General features: G+C 42.9%; 1 protein-coding gene across 1 annotated transcript in view; it reads right to left on the bottom strand.

Moving 5' to 3' along the window:
- The window catches only part of RYR2 (ryanodine receptor 2), a 329,037-nt gene that overhangs the window by 262,217 nt on the left and 45,618 nt on the right, over nucleotides 1–21,202 (bottom strand). The gene's annotated exons all lie outside the window — the stretch shown is intronic.

Genomic DNA, 21,202 nt, shown 5'->3' with positions numbered 1-21,202 from the left:
TTTAATCAATACACCACAGGAATTCTCTATCTTACCCGAAACTAACTAAGGCTACCAGATCTGCGTATAAAAATCCAAATGATCACTACATGGCAGCAAACTGCTATGGTTTTCTGCATCTTTTCATTGACATCCAGAGTCCATCTTCTTTTTTCCCCAACTTCTCACCTCTCTTTCTGTTTTTGGGATCTTATTCCCTGTCTCAGGACATATTTTCATATCCCTCCCTCTTTTTTTAAACATTAACTCTATTTGTTTGCAATTTGATCCTCATTGATTTTGTATCTTTGGCCCATCTTTTGCATTAAGCATTTATGTTTGTATTCATTCCACATTATCGGCCTAACTAGGGGTACCAGACAGAAAACACGACCAGATGAACTAATTCTACTTTATTGTAAAGGTACATTAACATTTCAAGCCTGAAAGTTCACCTGTCCCAGTCTCCTTCACAGCCCAAGAAACTAGGATAAGTCTCCTCTTGCTCTGCTCAAGTTCATTCCCACATACTATTACACACATTCATCAAGCACACATTCATTCTTGACTTCTTTGTGTGGGTGCCTTCAAATCAGTGTTGACTCTTGGCAAGTGCTTGGAAAAGTCCCTGCAGTTTTCTTGGCAAGGTTTTCAGGAATAGCTTCCCACTGCTTTCTTCCTAGGGCAGAGGAAGAGAATCTTAATCTTAATCACTACCTCAAATATGCTTCAATTCTTGAGCCTATCTGCTTTTTAATTGCATGCACTTGTTACATAATGCCTGCTCTTATATACACCCATTTTTTGTTTCTTTGACACAACATATACTAACTTCTGTTCTACCAGCATTTGTACATTTTTAAAGTTCTCCAGCTTTCCTTTAATTTTCTTTTTTCTATCAAACAAAACTCTGTAATATAATTATTTTAACTCTGTCCCAAGCAGCTTTCACATTCATTTTTTCTTACATCCATTTTCCATTCATTTTTTGGAAGATTAATATGTTTTTAATACTTTTTCGTATACAATTCAAACGTTCTCTTCTTCTACTCATTGTAGGTTTTTTTCACTTCTTTTCTTCCACTTCTTTTGAAGATCTCCTCTTGGCAATACTGAATAGTCTCATATGCAGAGCCTCCCATAATTCTTCTAAGCTTCACTAATTTTCTCAATCTTTTCCCAATCAAACCATTTATGCTTTTAAAATCATATTCTTTTGTCACATATAGGCATGAACAGACCAACAATTAAACCACACATTTGAAATAGGCTTTTTCCTAAGCAGATTATTCCTAAGCAGAGAGCCTTGGTGGAGCAGTGGGCTAATGCCTCCTTAAGTAACACCAGCTGCCTGCAACTAGTGCAGGTTCGCATCCCACCAGGCTCAAGGTTGACTCAGCCTTCCATCCTTCCGAGGTAGGTAAAATGAGGACCCAGATTGTTGGGGGCAATTAAGCTGACTTTGTAATAATGCCGCTTGGGGGGTGTGTGAAAGCCCTAATAAGCAGGCATATACATAGAATGAAGGCTACTGCTAAGCTTGTAAGCCGCCCTGAGTCTTCAGAGAAGGGCGGGATATAAATGGAATTAAAATAAATAAATAAAATAAATAAATTCTTTAAATAGTCACTGTTCTCATTCATTTATAAAGGTAAAGGTAAAGGTTCCCCCGCACATGCGTGCTAGTCGTTTCCAACTCTAGGGGCCGGTGCTCATCTCCGTTTCAAAGCCGAAGAGCCATTCATTCATTCATTCATTTAAAAATCTCTAAATGGGCTATTTTTTCTATAAGGTCTCGTCTAGTGAGTACACATCCATTCATCTAATTTAATAAGTTGTTTTTCCCTGGATTGTATTCATTTATAATCTAGTACAATTTCCCCCCAAACTCACTCCCTTGTTCTTCAATTATTGCCATTTACTATTCTGACATTCCAAATTACATTTGTTCATATGATATAAAGTATGCTGGAAAACTGAAGTGCATGGGGATGCATTTGAGGACCATTTGCACATAAGCACTGCAACAGCCATTTTGTTAGCCAGCTCTTCTTGCTACATGCATATAACACCTGTATTATGGACTGTATTCTGATTTACACCTATGAATTCGTTTATGGTTTGGCATCTAGAAACCTACAGGACTGATTTCTGCATCTGCTATCAACCCATCTGATTTATTCATTCCTCTCCCCAAAGATTTGTGAAATGAGGGGGACAAAATTAACAACATATTGTTTTCTGTAATGACTTTGATATTAAGGAACAGCTTCCTTTAGAAGTCAGATTCACCCTCTTGGTTACAGCTTTTCAGAAACTGCTGAAAAGGGCGATCTTCTACAGAACATGTGTTGACAAATACAGCTGACATTATATGTTCTATTGTGTGATGCTTCAGTTACTATTTTTTTTAATTATCAGATGGGCCAACAAATTCTGATCTCTCCTGACCATTATAACTTTAGTCTATCAAGGCTTTTATATAACACTGTAAGAGGAAGAATGAATAAACTAAACTTTTTTACCTGTCTCAGCTGCATCTATGCTCTATATACAGTATCTACTAATGCTAAGGACAATATTTGTCAGATATGCTGGCCAATGTGTCACACGCACATCAAGGTCCAGTTTTATAGAAAGCATCCTCATGCTATTCCATGCAAGTCAAGACCTCTAATCGACAAACTGTCTTGCAAGCTAAAATATTGTTCCCTGCATCTCTTCAACTAGACACATTCTTAGGATACGTTTAGGTTTTGGACACAGCCATTTTTTATAACTGTAAGAACTGAAATCAAAATGTATGAGTAAGCTGTTTGAAGTGGCAGTGTGAATTAAAATGTGTTTTAAATTTTTATTCAGCATTGTATTGTAAAACAATACAAAATCAAATGAAGAATATTTACATTAATGTTCTGTCCCTGGAATGATGGGAGCAACATCATTGGTATTTCTATCTGAGATTGCTCGTAACAACTTAATAAAGTTTATAAAAGTGAGGAAAATTATATATAACAAATATTCTTCCTTTTGATGTATGAGTTAATTTAAGTACTCTCATAAGGAGCACGGTGGCTCACATGGGGTGGAGATGAACAAACCCACATTCGAGACCCAAGTGCTGATGTGGGGTAGGGTTGAGCTACTGTCCTTCACTCCAGCATCTGCTGGGGAAATGAAAGGAGCCCACAATTGGGCATACCTCCCAGGCAACGGTGATGTCACCAGTAAATCCTTTCAAATCCTTTCAAGTGCAAGGAGTGGCTCATTTCCCTCTTCTTATTTTTTTAATAGATATGTTTGTCAGTTTCAATAACTATTTCTTACAATTTTGTAATTATAGTCTGTTCCACATGAAAGTTAAAAAAAGAGCATTGTGTATCCATATGAGTGTGTGTGTAGGAAGTGGACAATGTGCATTAGCTCAAACAAATGCATGAACACATGCTTAAGTAAGCTTGCCGTTTCCATAAGTTCCTCATATGTATATGGTAGATCCTCTTCATGCATGTTGTTGTTGTTAGCTATGAAGTCGTGTCCAACCCATCGCGACCCTATGGACAATGTTCCTCCAGGCATTCCTGTCCTCTACCATCTTCTGGAGTCCATTTAAGCTCACGCCTACTGCTTCAGTGACTCCATCCAGCCACCTCATTCTCTGTCGTCCTCTTCTTCTATTGCCCTCAATCTTTCCCAGCATTAGGCTCTTCTCCAGTGAGTCCTTCCTTCTCATTAGGTGGCCAAAGTATTTAAGTTTTAACTTCAGGATCTGACCTTCTAAAGAGCAGTCAGGGTTGATTTCCTCTAGGACTGACTGGTTTGATTGCCTTGCAGTCCAAGGAACTCGCAGGAGTCTTCTCCAGCACCATAGTTCAAAGGCCTCAATTCTTTGGCGCTCAGCCTTTGTTATGGTCCAACTTACATTGCCATACATTGCAACTGGGAAGACCATAGCCTTGACTATACGCACTTTTCTTGACAAGGTGATGTCTCTGCTTTTTAGTGTGTTGTCTAGATTTGCCATTGCTTTCTTCCCCAGGAGCAAGCGTCTTTTAATTTCTTGGCTACAGTCCCCATCTGCAGTGATCTTGGAGCCCAGGAAAATAAAATCTGTCACTACTTCCATTTCCTCCCCATCTATTTGCCAGGAATTGAGAGGGCTGGATGCCATGATCTTGGTTTTCCTAATGTTAAGTTTCATGCATGGTTCCATATGAATAAAAAAGAATTTTGAAATGTTCATAACACAAACCCAGGATTTACTTTTACTCATAAAATGTTTTACTCATTTTCCCAATAAGCTGTTCTCACTGACCTCCAGTTAGTCCACTGGACTAAGTTAAAAAACAAAGTTAAAATACTAAAGCAATCCATATCAACAATAAAATACAGAGAAATAGAAAAGCAGACATACATATGCCATTCTAGTCTGCTCTAAGAATAACAATGAATTTATTTAATAGGTTACATTCCAATTCAATAACTTTCAGAAAGCACTGAAGTAATCTCACATTCTCATTACATCAAGACTCAATATATGCTAATGCTTTGCCAGCAGAAAACTGCCATATCCAATGCACAGCCACATGGAAGACACAAGAACAGTATAAACATGACACATTTGTTTACTGTAGAAATTCTACAATAGCCCATCAACTAGGAAATGTGCCAGTAATGATGCTTACATGGAGTGAGCCATTGAACAGACAACTATTGGGAGAAAATCTTAGCGATACCATATAAATTTCCAAAGAACTCCTGGTAAAAGTTTCAACACTCAGGTATGAAGTGGACAGTGGAAATGTATTTTATTTATTTTTTTTATTTTATTGGATTTATATACCGCCCTTTCCCAAAGGACTCAGGGCGGTTTACAGGGTAATTAAAACATTGATATAAAAATTAAAAACAATTAAAAAGAATTAAATTTAATCCCTTAAAAAATATAAAGCCCCAATTAAAAACTCTCAGCCTGGGCCGGAGAGCTCGAAGAGCCAGGTCTTCAGGTCCCAGCGAAATGAACGAAGGTCGGGGGCAGTCCTGAGCTCTGTAGGCAGCTGGTTCCAGAGGGCAGGCGCACCCACAGAGAAGGCCCTCCCCCTAGGTGTTACCCGCCGGCAATCTTTAACCGGTGGTACCCTGAGAAGGCCCTCCCTGTGGGAGCACACTGGACGAAGGGAACTTGATGCCGGCAGCAGGTGTTCCCTCAGATATCCCGGACCCAAGCCATTAAGGGCTTTATAGATCATCACCAGCACCTTGAATCTCACCCTGAGGGCAACCGGAAGCCAATGCAGCTCGCGGAGTAGAGGTTTTACATGGGAGTGTCGGGAAACCCCCATCACAACTCGCGCGGCCGCATTCTGCACCAGCTGAAGCCTCTGAGTGGTCCTCAAGGGCAGCCCCATGTAGAGAGCGTTGCAGTAGTCTAAACGGGAGGTCACGAGCGCATGAGTGACTGTGCGTAGAGCATCTTGGTCCAGGTAGGGTTGCAACTGGCGCACCAGGCGAAACTGGGCAAAAGCCCCGCTGGTCACGGCTCCTATATGATCTTCAAAACTGAACCGTGAATCCAGGAGGGCGCCCAAGTTGCGAGCCCTATCAACGGGAGGTAACACCTCACCCCCCATCGTTAAAGATGGAATAGTCTGGTTAACCCAAGATGCCGGTATGCACAGCCACTCAGTCTTGGCAGGATTGAGACGAAGCCTGTTTCTCCCCATCCAGACCTGGACTGCCTCCAGGCAATGGGACATCACGGCGAGGGCATCACTGGGTTGGTTCGGGGTGGAGAAAAAAAGTTAGGTATCATCAGCATACTGATACCCCACCCCAAAACCCCGAATGATCTCACCCAACGGCTTCATATAGATGTTGAACAGGAGGGGAGAACCAACCCCTGAGGGACTCCACAAACGAGAGGCCTTGGGGAGGATCTCTTCCCCCCCATCAACACCGACTGCGAGCGGCCCAGGAGATAGGAGAACCACCGTAAAACGGTGCCTCCCACTCCCAACCCCCTGAGACACCGCAGTAAGATACCATGGTCTATGGTATCAAAAGCCGCTGAGAGATCTAATAGGACTAGGACAGAGGAACAACCCCTGTCCTGAGCCCACCAGAGATCATTCACCAGTGCGACCAATGCCGTCTCCGTGCTGTGCCCGGGCCTGAAGCCCGATTGGTACGGGTCCAGATAATCAGTTTCCTCCAGGAACAGAGGAAGCTGATGCGCCACTACACTCTCAACAACCTTCGCCAAAAAGCGAAGGTTGGAGACCAGACGATAGTTATTTAAAACAGCCGGGTCCAGGGCAGGCTTCTTGAGGAGGGGTCTCACCACCGCCTCCTTCAAGGCGGCGGGGAAGATACCCTCCTTCAAGGAAGCAGTTATTACTGCCTGGAACCAGCCTCATGTCTCCTTCCGGGCCACATAAACCAGCCAGGAGGGGCATGGGTCCAACAAACAGGTGGTGGAGCTCAGCTTCCTCATCATCCTGTCCACATCATCAGGGGAAACAGGATCGAACTCAGTCCAGATGGCATGCTCAAGACCGTCCAATTCCTTCACGTCAGACTGCCCAGTCAGAGTCCAAACCGGCCCGGATCTGAGCGATTTTGTCCATCAGATGATGACTAAATTCCTCGGCCCGCCCCTGCAAGGGCTCCTCTCTCACCTCCTGATTAAGGAGTGAGCGAGTCACCCTAAACAGGGCGGCTGGGCGATTATCTGCGGACGCGATGAGGGCAGCGAAGTAATTAGCCCTCGCCGTCCTCATCGCAGCAAGATAAGACCTTATAAAGGTTCTTAGCTGCAATCAGTCAGATTCGGAATGGCTGGACCTCCAACCGCTCTCTAGACCCCGTCTCCGACGCTTCATCTCCCGGAGCTCCACAGAAAACCATGGAGCCCAACGGGATTTGCGCCGGGTCAGAGGTCGCAAGGGTACAACACAGTTGAGTGCCTCAGTGGCTGCCTTTTCCCAGGCATCCACCAAGGCATCAACTGGGCTGTGAGTAAGGGAGATGGGTATAGACCCAAGCGCCATCTGGAACCGTTCCGGGTCCATTAGGCGCCTGGGGCGGAACCATCTGGTCGGTTCCGCCGCCCAGCAGCGGGGGGTGGCATAACGTAAGACCAGCCGCAGGAGATGATGGTCGGACCATGACAGGGGAACAATGACCGGTGAACCCCCTCCCAAATCATCCAACCACTGTCCGGACAGGAATACCAGGTCGAGAGTGTGACCCCCATGAGTCAGGCCTTGAATTACCTGGGTCAGGTCCATGGCCGTCATGGAAGCCATGAATTCCCAGGCTAACTCCGCCGACCCTCCCAGGGAAGGCAGGTTGAAGTCACCCAACACTATAAGCCTGGGGAACTCCACCAACCCTGAGAGGGTGTCGAGCAGCTCGGGCAGAGCTGTTGCCACACAGCTGGGTGCCAGGTATGTGAGCAACAAGCCCATCTGAAGCCGAGGGCCACATCTCAGGAGGAGGGACTCCTGCCAATCTGGACAATGGTGGTCTCCCGCGGACATAAGGTCTCCCTAATAACCACCGCCACCCCACCACCCCTACCCTGAGCCCGTGGCCGGTGTAGCACACGGAAACCTGGGGGGGCATAACTCGATCAGAGGGACCCCTCCCTCCGAACCCAACCAGGTTTTCGTAATGCATGCCAGATCTGCGTGTTCCTCCTAAATCAGGTCACGAACGAGGGGAGCCTTATTAACAACAGATCTGGCATTAAGGTAAACCAGCCTGAGCTCAGGGACCTGATTACCCTCGCCCCCGGGCAAAAGGGTGCTAACCGGAGGGTCGGAGCGCGTCACCGCTCGCAAACAGCGGGGGCGCAATCCCGGATGTCGATACGGCCCTCTGTGCACACACCTGCTGCCATTCCCTATCGTCGTGGGGATTTGAAACCCCATCCCAACACATCCAGAGCCAGCAGCCTATACCCCAAACCCCGTGCCGCCGGGAAACCTAACTGGCCCAGACTGAGTGCCGGTTAATAATTCCCTCCCCACCCTCACCCTCCCTAACCTTTTAAAATAACCAGCTAAAAAGTAAATCAGAGGCCTCTTAATATGTCTCCGCTCGAGGCCCCTATCTAAGCCCAACCACCTCTCGGGGTCCCAACAATTGGGCCCGTCATTAAGGGGAGTGCAGGAAAGGGCGGCAGGTCGAACCCAGGAGGAAGAAACCCCCCTGAGGGCATACAAATCGGCTCCAGCGTAATGCAGGCGAACCATACAAAAGTAAAAATGTCCGCATAGGGCTGATGTTAATAATGGGTGGATCGATGATATTGATGATATTAAGTCCGGTAGGTGTACCACAGTCCATTAGTCCAGCTCAGCTCTCACCTGAGGTGGTACTCAGAAAAAGAAACCCCAACCGTCCTCTCACTACGGCTGAGGAGTCCAGCCTGTCATGGACAGAGTAAGGAATCCCGGGATAAACCTACCCCAACTGGTCTCCCACACCAGTGGGGCGGTTGATGACCAATCCAAGACCGTCCTCCCACCACGGTCCACTCCCAGGTCGAATCCGGAATATTAATAGGAAGCACTAACCCACAACCGGGCATTAAAGCATAACCATGGCCGATCTTCAGGCCATAGTAGTGCCTGCCAACCAGCACAAGGAGAAGGGCCAAGCCCCGGCCGATCTTCAGGCCGCTGGCCATTACCGCCATTTTGGGGGGGGCAAAGGCATCCCCACCTACAAACACAGTACAATGGCAAGAAGAAGGCATTTCCATCCCCAAATCCAGGCATCTACCAGCAAATCCACGGCGGTAGGACAAAACCACGGCCAATTTCCAGGTCGGGAAGCCACCGCCGCCATTTGGGGGGAGAGGGAGGGCTCCGCGCTGCCGAAAACAGCACCTGCCAGCTGATGTAAATCCCAAGCTCCAAATCAATTCCCTGGCTCGTCCGATCGTCGTCGCCACCGCCCCTCCGACAAGCGGGGAGTGTCCACGGCGAGAAAACAGCAGAGGGAGCCTGTAGAACAAAGCCCCGGCCGATTTCCAGGCCAGGAAGCCACCGCCGCCATTCGGGGGGAGAGGGAGGGCTCCGCACCAAAAATAGTGCCTGCCAGCTGACATGAAATGTCACAACACACATTAGAACAGCAACTCCCAATAGTCCATTCCAAAAAGTATGGGATGGAAAACAGAAGGTGAGAGTTCAAGCTATAAGCAACATAATGGGGGAGACACATTCCCCACTCACCTTCTGCATACTTCTCCCAAAAATAAAGCATCTTATGGACAAAAGAGAACAATTTTCCGGAATTTTAACTCACAGTTCAAGCCCCAGGTTGCACCTTCCTAACCATATACCAACATTCACAGTCAGCAATCAAATGTAATATATGGAATTTCCCTACTACACAAATATGCCTCATTAAATATATCCAATAGGTATTACAAGCCCAAGGGCTGTAGAAAAGAAATCTAGCAAAGTAAAAACTGCTCACATATATCTTTTGGGAAATTCAGGTTATAATTTTATATTAAGCAAGATGAGAGATCACATAAATGAAATATTGCTACTATAGGGGCTTTTCATCTCCCTTTCTTGGCAAATCTATGTGACCAATACCCTTTCCTTCATCTACTATTTTGCTCAGCAGGCCATCCCTACCAGAAGCTTTTCAACATTACTTCCGGTTTACATACACATACACATTTCTATTGCTTCCTCTACACCACCTGAACATACTGATTTATTCCATCTGGGAATGAGCAGGAAAAGCAATAATTGAGTCTCAGCCCATTAATATCACCTCTATTCAAATCCTCCAAGTTCCATTCCATAGCCAGTTGAAGCCAAATCATTGTGACAGTTACCTCACACTGATAAAAGTGGTGTCACAGCAATGAACAGAGACAAGCTACCACTACTTCACTGCAGGGTAGTTTTGCCACTTTAAAATTACATACATATATATGTTTGTATTTATACAGTATATGTATTTGTGTGGTGAGGGTGGATGGGGGTGCACGCGTCTTCTGGAATTGTAACTTTTACCTTCTAAACACTCTTAGGGAAATTTTTCAAATTCCCATTTCTTGAATTCACTATTTCTCCTCCAAACTGCAAAGAGGAAAGAGTGATGGTCATATCTGTATAGAGGAAAAAGATTCTTTCCTTTTAGGCGCAAAGCACAATTTTTCCATTATTTCACCTATCAGCGGTTGCTATTATGGTGCCAACTTTCTCCAGATTTTTTTTTAAAGTGGGGCTAGTTTAATTTGCATTAGACAGGAACGTAGGCAATGACTGTATAAAATATGAAATAAAGCAAATCTGTTTTTTCCTATGCAAAACTTCTACGATACCCTATACCTTCAGACTACAGATTATCATATTATTTTTTTCACTAAAATGGTAATAAAATTCAATCGGGTTTAGTTGAGTGCTTAATTTGTAAAGAAGAATCTGCAATAGCATCTTAAAAGAGAAAAATAATTGAAATTATTTGGATCTAAACTGACAATGTATAACAAAATTTTGTGAAAAATATCAACTTGTTTGAATTAGCATAATTTTGCTTTTCATTTTAGGAACCTCAAAATAATCTCTAACCACGATTTTATTTGCAGTACGGAAAGAAAGGAAGAGTAGACTTCTCCTCTTTTATTTTTTATTTTTCTCGTCTTCCAGAATGACAGGAAAATTTATACTGGAAAAAAATTATATCCCAAATACTCATATTTTTTATTTTTTATTTATTTATTAAATTTTTATGCTGCTCATTTCACTGATACAGTGATTCTTGGGAGTTTTTATAATATAATAAAAAGTTTGAAAGTTAATATGAGACGATTAAAATTAGGAGAGTTAAAAAGAAAAGTTAAAAACCAAGATGATGAGCAACATAGGGGTGAGGATTTTCCCTATCCGAGCAACCACCTCCAATGTACCAGGCCAGGCAGCAAAGCCAAGTTTATATGATAAAGGAGTTAAAGATTAAGCAGAAATTAATACAATGTTCAAAGGAAAAAAATAATTTAATTCAGGGTATATCATTTTCTAATATAGAGAAATAACCATTAACAACAAGAAAGATGTTAGGTTTGTCCATGAGCAGAGTTCCCATTGACTAACGTTTCCAAGTTAGGTAAAACAAGCATTGTATAAAAATCTCATTTAATTAATTACACTCCAGGATATGCTTGTTTTTTAAATTCTCTTTATCAGGAATAAGTAATACGTGAAATACTAGTACAAAGAAGCATTTAATTACATCCCAAAGTAACAGATGATGGGAACTGTAGCAAAACAACCTGTGAAGATCAAAAATTCCCTATACTTGTTTAATACAGTATTAGTATCCAGGAATTTTTCAACTCAGAACACATTTTAGTGCATTTTAATACAATTAGAGTAAGAATAAGCAATACAAGAATAAAAAAACAAGAAAAGTAAATAAATCCATTCTGTATCTTTTTAAAATTGCCAAAGCTCTCTAAGCACTTCACATGTCACCCTACAGATGTTTTAGAACGTTTTTATAAGTAATGAAAAAATATGGTAAAATCCAGACTGTCATTTTCCCTCAGGCAAGGTAAGCACAGTGCTTTGAAAGCAAAATGTCAGTAGCACTAATCCAATTTTTTGGTGCACACTTCCATTTATTCAACATGCTTAGCAAGCCCCTTCCCCACTATTATTCCTGCAACCTGTCAACATAATTGCTCCTAGCAATGTTCTTTTTTGTTTACAATTTGAGAGTATTTTTAGCATGAAGAATTCACACAAAGCAGCCATATCCCACACATCTTACTTCTTCTGTGAAGAAGCTGAAACCCTGTAACGCAATACCATTGTTGCAAAAGAAAAAGCAAAATCCCATATTGATTGTGGGCCATTCAATAGAAATCTAACAACTGGATCCATATTATAGACTATAAGAAAAGGTGCTATTTTCACCTAGTCTTTTCCCTTTCTACATCCACTACGTTGCCATGAATTTGTTTGAAAGGTTGAGATTCACTTTGGGGTAACATAAGGAAATGTCTCTCAGGGCTACCAGAAATGGGAGAAAACAATTATGTACAGCTTTCTTCAGAAGATTGGCCATCCCTTTGATATACCAACCAAATGAATTAAAATTTAGCAGGACACAAAATAACACTAACTTGGACACTTAAAATACAGAACACTTAAAAGCATGATTTAATTAATATTCTTCTTGTGCTAACCTTTTAAAAATTCAATTTTAACCTTGTCACAATCATATGTGTTACTTTAACTAATACGGCTGACATATTTTGCACTAAAGAATTATTCTAAAAGTAGTTAGCTTCTGTTGTCTAGACAAAATGTTTTTCTTTGCAAATAGCGTTTGGGATCTCTTCAAGAAAGGGTAAGGTTTTGATAGTTCTGTCTTGCTTCAGGAATGTTATTTGTCATTCTGACTTCTGACATTCATTCATTCATTCATTCATTCATTCATTCATTCATTCATTTATTTGGACTTATATGCCGCCCTATCTCCCGAAGGACTCAGAGCGGCTAACAACAATAACATACAATAAATACAGAAGTTAAATAAAAATTAAAATTAAAATAAATTAAAAATTAAAAACACAATTAAAATCCCTGTCAGTCCAGGTCAGCCAGGTGGAAAAGGAGTGTTTTGAGGCCGCGGCGAAAGGACTGGAGATCTGGGGCCATCCGAACCTCAGGGGGGAGCTGGTTCCATAGGACTGGCACTCCCACAGAGAAGGCCCTCCCCCTGGGGGTTGCCAACCGACATTGTCTAGCCGACGGTACCCTGAAGAGGCCCTCTCTGTGTGAGCGTACTGGGCGATGGGAAGTCGTTCCCGGCAGCAGATGGTCCTGCAAGTATCCTGGGCCTAAGCCATGTAGGGCTTTAAAGGTAAGTACCAGCGCCTTAAATCTCACCCGGAGGACAACCGGTAACCAATGCAGCTCACGCAGGAGGGGTGTAATATGGGAGTATCGGGGTGCTCCCATCACTACCCGCGCGACTGCACTCTGCACCAGCTGAAGCCTCCGGGTGGTCTTCAAGGGCAGCCCCATGTAAAGAGCATTGCAGTAATCTATACAGGAGGTAATGAGTGCGTGGGTGACTGTATGTAGGGCATCTTGGTCCAGAAAGGGGCACAACTGGCGTACCAGGCGAACCTGGGCAAATGCCCCCCTAGCCACGACTCCAATATGATCTTCAAAACTGAGTCGTGAATCCAGGAGGATGCCTAGATTGCGTGCTCTATCAACGGGAGGTAACATCTGTCCTCCTATAACCAAAGATGGAACCTCTTGGACTAAACGAGATGCCGGCACGTAAAGCCACTCAGTCTTGGCCGGGTTGAGCCGGAGTCTGTTCTTTCCCATCCAAATCTGTACCGCTTCCAGGCAACGGGACATCACATCAAGGGCATCACTGGGTTGGTTCGGGGTGGAGATGAAAAGCTGGGTATCATCAGCATATTGATGATACCCCACCCCGAAGCCATGGATGATCTCTCCCAGCAGCTTCATATAGATGTTGAACAGGAGAGGTAAGAGTACCGACCCCTGAGGCACCCCACAGCTAAGGGGCCTAGGGGTTGACCTCTGCCCCCCTGCCAACACTGTCTGCGAACGGTCTGAGAGGTAGGAGGAGAACCACCGCAAAACGGTGCCTCCCACTCCCAGCCCCTCAAGACGACGCAGCAAGATACCGTGGTCGATGGTATCAAAAGCTGCTGAGAGATCTAATAGGACCAGGACAGAGGAATAACCCCTATGTCGGCCCCGCCAGAGATCATTCACCAGCATGACCAATGCTGTCTCCATGCTATACCCGGGCCTGAAACCCGATTGGTACGGATCCAGATACTCAGTTTCCTCCAGGACCAAAGGGAGCTGCCGTGCCACCACGCTCTCAACGACCTTCGCAAGTTTCGCAAGGACGAAAGTTATTTAAAATAGCTGGATCCAATGCAGGTTTCTTAAGGAGGGGCCTTACCACTGCCTCTTTCAAGGTGGCAGGGAAGTACCCTTCACTCAGTGAGGCATTGATAACTGCTAGGAGCCAGCCTCATGTAACCTCCCGAGACGCATAGACCAGCCAGGAGGGACACAGGTCCAACAGACATGTGGCGGCACTTAATTTCCCCATGATCCTGTCCACTTCATCCGGAGTCACAGGATCAAAATCTTCCCAAATGTTCTCGGCCAGACTTACCATTTTCCTCTCGTCAGATACTGCCCAGTCAGAGTCCAGACCAGCCCGAATCTGAGCAATTTTGTCCACCAGATATTTACTAAATTCCTCGGCCCATCCTCGTAAGGGGTCCTCTCCCGTCCCTTGATTTTAAAAGGGAGCGGGTCACCCTAAACAGGGTGGCTGGGCGGTTATGAGGGTGGTGAAGTAAGCACGCTTTGCCACCTCCATTGCCACAAGATAAGATCTAGAGAAGGATCTTAACTGTGTTCGGTCAGACTCGGACCGACTGGCACATAAAATTTCAATTAATAGGGGTACTGATATTTTATCATAAAAATGATAAATTATAATGCCTTTCCTATTCTTAAGTTTAGAAAATGTGCAAAAAAAGGGATTGTACATTGTTTTTTTTAATTGAAAAGTTTTAAAATACAATTTTCCTTTAAAAAAACCCCCTTCCCCCTCCCTCCTCCCCCCCTACCTCCCCTCCTCCCCCCTCCCTCCTCCCCCCCTACCTCCCCCCTCCCCCCCCTACTTCCCAGAGCTGAATACAAGGTATATATATATATATATAAAAGCAAACCTAAGCAACCATATACTAACAACTATAAATTCTAAAATCCATCACTCTCTAGCTTATATAGGATAAAACAAACCTTAACAATATTAAATATATGTATAAAAAAAACTAGAATAAGAAAAGGAAACTCTCTAGCTTATATAGAATGGAACAAACCTTAATAGTATTAAATATATATTAAAGACAAAAAAAAAAGGAAAAAGAAGAAAAAAACCCCTTCTCAACCCTATACTTATCCTAAATAAACTCCATCCATTTTATCCATTCCATGATATAACATTCTTACAAATAATTTTCCAAATTAACCAAGGATCCCAAATCAAAAAACTTTAAAGTCAACTCTTCTGTAATCGGCCGTTCCTCTTCCAGTACCACAATCCAAAAAAGCTCACCCTTTCCACAGAACCACCAAATATAAAAATATATTGCGTCTACACCCAAATCTTTTCCCCCCTCCCCTACTTGACTACTTGACTATATCGTAAAAGTTCCATAGACTTCTGCAATTCCTGCTACTTTCTCTTCTTAGATCGTTTTGCAGCAGCACGCGTCACCCTCTGTTTTATAGATTCATCCGACGAGGTTGTATCTTGATCTCCTCTAACACCGTTGTCTTCTATCTGACCATCTTCGGCCTCTTGATGCACTCCTTCTCCAGATCCCTTTCCAGCTTCCAAAAGTGTTAATGGCGTTGCATTTAAAACATTATTGTAGAAATCACGCGCTTGCATCACAGTAACCAAACGGTACTTTTTACCTTCGTGCGTCACCATCAACCCCACTGGGATCTCCCATCTGAACCTTATATCTCGCTGCTTGAGCTCTTGCACAAGAAATGTAAAATCCTTCCTTCTCCTTAGAATCTTTGGAGGAATTTCTTTTAAGACCAAAACTTCTTGATTAGCAATCATAACTTTAGTATCATAAGCAGCTTGTATAACTTCATCTCTAGTTTCCCTTTTTGCAAAATATACCACCACATCTCTAGGCAACTTTCTCTGTCTGGCAATCCATGAATTCACACGAAACACTTTGTCCATGCCTCCTTTTATTTCAGAGGCTGGCTGTTTCAACACTATTTCAAAAGCCTCAGAAACCAGCTGCTTTAGATCTTCCTTAGTATTCTCCTTTAAGCCTCTAATTCTAATGGCAAACTGCATCTGGAAATATTGAGCAAGACACAGTTCCCTTTCCATTTTATTTTCATTCTCCAATAGTTTTGCTTCTAATATAGCATTCTTTTGAGACAAGTCTTCTAGCTTTTCCTCCAATTCTTCCACACACCGAGCCACTTTAAACACTGAAGTCAAGATGTCTACCCTCATCGCTTTGAGCTTCTGTTCCATCCTCTCCTCCATTCTCTCCTCCAATTTCTCCAATTTCTCCTCCATCTGTGCAAATCTAATATTAATTGATTCCAAAATTACCTGGGTATGTTTTTCAAGAGCATCTTGTAAGTCCTTTGATGTCAATACATCAGGAGGATGCAGCGCCTGCAATAATGATTGTTGCACGGGAGAAGTTCCAGCACTCCGAAGAGTTTTAGGGGGTGGTTTAGCCGCCATCTTTTACCAAATATGACGCACTTTCACTTCAGATTTGTAATCCAAAAAAGTCCATCAAGCTGGAGAGTAAAACATAGTAATCCTCTTTACCATTTCCTCTTGTATCGCTCTGCCTGCTCCTTTAAATCATAGTCATTCCTTCAGGCAGGGGTGGTCGCAGACGGCTGGCTCTGCTCCAAGAAGTCAGGAGCAGAGGCGACGGCCAGCTGGGAGCAACCCAGGCTACGGGGGAGTTCAATCCTTCAGCCGCCCAAGCCATAAGCTCAGGCGGCCCTGGAGAACTCTACCCCTACCTGGGAGCTCGCCCCCTCCTCTTCTCCCGAGGAGGGGGCTTCGGATTCGCCCGAACAGCTGATCGGCGCTGTTTCGGGCGAAAAAACACCAGCTGAGCCGCGGGCAGCCCGGGAAGGCTCCCTCCGTCGCCGCGGAGCCACCGGAAGGCCGGGATTGTACATTGTTAACACTGTGTTTATACGCCAATGGGTTCACTGGTTCCCTTAAGGGATTATTCCAGATTCATATTTCATGGTGCACTATATACAGTTATTACTCAGCTGCTAACTGAAAGCCAAGTCTCTTGACTTCCGGTGGCGGCGCGGCGCTGGAGACAGCCTTTTCGGGCTGCCCGCGGCTCAGCTGTGTTGTTTTCACCCGAAACAGCGCCAATCAGCTGTTCGGGTGGATTGGAAGCCCCCTCCTTGGGAGAAGAGGAGGGGGTGAGGCCCCAGGTAGGGGTTGAGTTCTCCGGGGCCGCCTGAGCTTAAAGCTTGGGCGGCTGAAGGATTGAACTTCCCCGCAGCCTGGGTTGCTCCCAGCTATTCAGCGTCTCTGCTCCGGGATTTATGGAGCGGAGCCAGGCGTTTGCGACCACCCCTGCCAGAAGGAAAGACCATGGAATAAAAGGAGCAGGCAGAGCGGTACAGGAGGATAAGGTGAAGAGGACTTTTATTTTTACTCTCTAGCTTAATGGACTTTATAAACTTAAAGTGAAAGTGCGTAACAAGTGAAAGTAAAAAGATGGAGGCTAAACCTCCCTCAAAAACTCTTCGGAGTGCTGGAACTTCTCCAGTGCAACAGACATCGTTGCAAGCTTTGCTTCCTCCTGCTGCATTGACATCGAAGGATTTACAAGATGCTCTTGAAAAACAAGCCCAGGTAATTTTGGAATCAATGGGTGATAAATTGGCAAAGATGGAGGAGAAATTGGAGGAGAGAATAGAAGAGAGGATGGAAGAGAAATTCAGTGCGATGAGGGTAGACATTTTGTCTACAGTGCATAGTGTGGCTGAATGTGTGCAAGATCTGGATGAAAAAGTGGAAGACCTGACTCAAAAGAATGCCATATTAGAAGTAAAGGTACTGGAGAATGAAGATTTAAGAGACAAAATGGACAGAGAACTGAGTCTTGTTCAATATTATCAGATGCAGTATGCTGTTAGAATCAGAGGCTTAAAAGAAAATATTAAGGAAGACCTAAAGCAGCTGATTTCTGAGGCTCTGGAAGCAGTATTGGCAGCATCTGAAATAAAGGGATGCATGGATAAAGTGTTTCGTGTAAATTCATGGATTGCTAGACAGAGAAAGCTACCTAGAGATGTGGTGGTTTATTTTACAAAGAGGGAAACTAGAGATGAAGTTATTCAAGCTGCCTATGATACTAAAGTTGTGATTGCTGACCAAGAAGTTTTGGTTTTAAAAGAAATTCCTCCAAAGATTTTAAGGAGAAGGAAGGATTTTGCATTTCTTGTGCAGGAACTCAAACAACGTGATATAAGGTTCAGATGGGAGATTCCAGTTGGATTGGTGGCGATGCATGAAGGCAAAAGGTACCGTCTGGTCACTGTGACACAGGCGCGTGATTTTTATAATAATGTTTTAAAAGCAACCCCACTACCACTTCTGGAAGCTGCAAAGGGATCTGGAGAAGGAAAACTTCAAGAGGCTGAAGCTTGACAGAGAGAGGAGAATGGTGCTGGAGGAGATCAAGCTACAACTTCTTTGGCTGATCCTGGAGAGCAGAGGGTGACGCGTGCTGCTTTAAAACGAGCAAAAAAAATAAAAGAACAAGATCAGCAGAAGTCTATGGAACTTTCAAAACGTACTTACAGCCAAGCAGTGGGAGGAGCACGGCCTAAAGGAGATAGTGGGCCTATTAAAGATGTGCTCCAACAGCTTTGCGATGACATGCATGGCGACTAAATTTTTAACTTGGAACGTTAATGGACTAAATTCACCACAGAAGAGGAAGAAAGTTTTTCAATATTTAAAACAATTCAAGATAGATGTTATATGTTTGCAAGAAACGCATATTAGGGCTATGGACCAAAAGTATTTATCGAACTTAAGGTTGGGCACGTAATTTGTTGCTTCTGCAATGAATAAGAAAAATGGAGTGGTTGTTTATGTTAAAAGTGCTTTAACAGCGGACTTAATTGAAGCAGATACGCATGGAAGATACGTTATGATAGAGTTGCTGTTAGAAGGTAAAAAGACGCTTTTAGTTGGATTATATGCTCCTAATCAACAAAAAGCTGATTTTTTTAGTTTACTTCACACAAAGCTTACTCAGTTGGATTATAAATCGTTTATTTTTATGGGGGACTGGAATGGTGTTTTGGATGTACAGATGGACAAGGCTGGTTCTTTTAAGTGCGTTCCAAGTCATGCTAGACTGCCTAAATCCTTTTTTGAAATGAAGGATGATTTGGAACTGCGAGATATTTGGCGTGAAATACATTTGCATGAAAAGGATTATACTTTTTTTTCTGACAGACATCAATCTTTTTCCAGGATCAATTTTATTTTGCTGACTAATGACTTTTTTTCTAGGATTAAGAAGGTGAAGATATGTGCAAGAACTATTTCTGATCACAGCCCAGTTTGGCTAGAGATTAATAAGGAGAATAGAGATAGGCGCTCGTGGCGCGTAAATGAGAATTTGTTTAGAAATCAGAGAAATGTGGAAGAATGTAAACAGCGGATGAAGGATTTTTTTGAAATTAATATGAATAAGGATACTTCTATGGACATGGTTTGGGATGCTAGCAAGGCCTATATGAGAGGGGTGTTGATATATATGAACAATAAACACAGACGTACTTTGGAAGCCAGGAGGAAAGAATTGGAGAATGAAATTAAGGAAAAAGAAAAGGCTTTGATTTTGAATCCAGCGGATGTGAAGACTAAGGAGGTTATTAAGCTATTAAGAGGACAATTTGATAAATTAATGGCTGACCAAGTGGCAACCAATTTGCGGTTTGCCAGGCACAACACCTTTTGCAATGCTAATAAACCAGGTAGATGGCTAGCTTATAGACTGAGGAAAAAGCAAAGGGCTTCTAATATAGATAAAATTGAGCATAAGGGAAGGGTTGTGTTTCAACAGGATCTTATTAAGGATGCTTTTGTGGATTTTTATTCTAAATTATATGCTAAGGAGAAGATTAATGAAAAAGACATTGATGTATATTTGGAGAATGCTAGCATCCCGGTTCTTACGCAAGCACAAAAAGAGGGGATTAATCAATTGATAACAGAAGAAGAAATTCTTATAGCAATTAAGGAACTGAAGGTGGACAAAGCGCCAGGTACGGATGGTTTGACTGCGGCTTATTACAAAAATCTACAATTAGAGATGATAAAACCGTTAAAGGAACTGTTCCAGACAATTCAGAGGGGGGGGAAAGGTGCCTCCGTCTTGGAGAACTGCTTTTATTTCTTTGATTCTGAAGGAAGACCAAGATGCTACTCAAGTTAAAAATTATAGACCGATATCACTTTTAAATACAGACTACAAGATATTTGCTAAGGTGTTGGCTAATAGACTGATGAGGGTTCTGCAACAGGTGATTCATGGGGACCAAACGGGGTTTATTAGTGGTAGGCAAATGAAAAATAATGTGAGGCATATAGTTGATGTGTTAGAGTTTTTGGAAAGGAACAACCAGATCCCTGCGGCGCTAATTTTTTTAGATGCTGAAAAAGCTTTTGATCAATTGAATTGGCAATTTTTGATGAAAGTTTTAGATAAAATGAATTTTGGGGATAATTTTTTGCAACCAATTAGGGCATTATATCAAAAACAAACTGCCCGAATAATAGTTAATAATAGCCTGACAGAAGCATGTAACATTGAGAAGGGCACAAGGCAAGGGTGTCCGTTATTGCCCTTGTTATTTGTGTTAACATTGGAGATATTATTGGTTAAAATACGGAATTCGGAAAAAATTAAGGGTATACAAATTAGAGATCAGGATTATAGATTGAGAGCGTTCGCAGACGATCTGGTTGTTACAGTGACCCAGCCGGAGAACTCTGTTGTGGACCTGATGGAGATAATAATACAATATGGGAAGGTTTCTGGATTTAAAGTTAATACACAAAAAACTAAAATTCTGGCCAAAAATATGACAGCTTCGCAAAAGGCTCTCTTAGAAGGATTAACTGGATTTGAGATTGTTAAAAGGGTTAAATATTTGGGGGTGCTTTTGTCGCCCTCTAATACAAAGTTATATAAAAATAACTATGAAAAATTATGGGGGAAAATTCAAAAAGAAATGGAGAGCTGGGGAAAAATGCAATTGTCTTTGTTGGGAAGAATCGCAGCAGTGAAAATGAATGTCCTGCCTAAATTCTTATTTTTATTTCAAATGATACCGGTTCTTAAGAAAGATTCTAATTTGGAGGAATGGCAGCGAGGTATCAATAAATTTGTTTGGGCAGGGAAAAGGCCGCGAGTTAAACTTAAGATTATACAGGATACTCGTGAAAGAGGTGGTCTTAAAATGCCTAATTTTAAATTATATTATGAAGCTGCTGCGTTAGCAGGAATAAGTGATTGGATCAATTTGACACAAGAGAGATTATTAAATCTTGAGGG

This window comes from Vipera ursinii (genome assembly GCF_947247035.1).
Source record: "Vipera ursinii genome assembly, chromosome: 1".
Classification (NCBI taxonomy): Eukaryota; Metazoa; Chordata; class Lepidosauria; order Squamata; family Viperidae; genus Vipera; species Vipera ursinii.
Note: the sequence above shows the minus strand (reverse complement) of the source record. Positions and strands in the feature narration are given on the sequence as shown.